We start from the raw sequence: 555 nt of genomic DNA on the forward strand, positions 1-555 counted from the left end.
AATAACATCACTGACCTCATAGCATCCCTATGAGGATTAATTTTAATTAATCCTCAGCCCATGGAGTACTTAACATCTGCCTAGCACAAAGTCTGTATTCAGTAAATGGGGTCATTACTCTAGTAAATGTAATGAATACACATGGGCCTTTAAAAGTAAAGGCATTAGAACTAGCTCAGACTTGCTCAAGGCCAGGTGCTCACTGTAGTTCCGTTTAGCTATGGTTTGAGTTTAACCTGGTCTAAACAATTCTCTCCCTGCCTCTGAGTCCACCTTTCTGCCATATAAATATCACCTAGCAGCCTCCAGGTACTCATTTTTGAATTCCCTACAGACACTCGGTTGTAGGAACAGACAAAGGAATGCAGATAGAAGCCATTGTTAGCATCTCTTCTTTCTAGTGCCATTTCAAAGCAGAGCCAAGGATTTTGAGTTCTGTAAGCATGTGGAAAATAACCCTGCATCTGTCAGGAGCTGCTCCCATGGGCTGTGACTGCTACATCCATGGGGAATGTCAGAGCTGGATTACTGGAGATGTCAGAAGCAAAACAGCAG

Source organism: Pteropus vampyrus, unplaced genomic scaffold (genome assembly GCF_000151845.1).
Source record: "Pteropus vampyrus isolate Shadow unplaced genomic scaffold, Pvam_2.0 Scaffold128, whole genome shotgun sequence".
Lineage (NCBI taxonomy): Eukaryota > Metazoa > Chordata > Mammalia > Chiroptera > Pteropodidae > Pteropus > Pteropus vampyrus.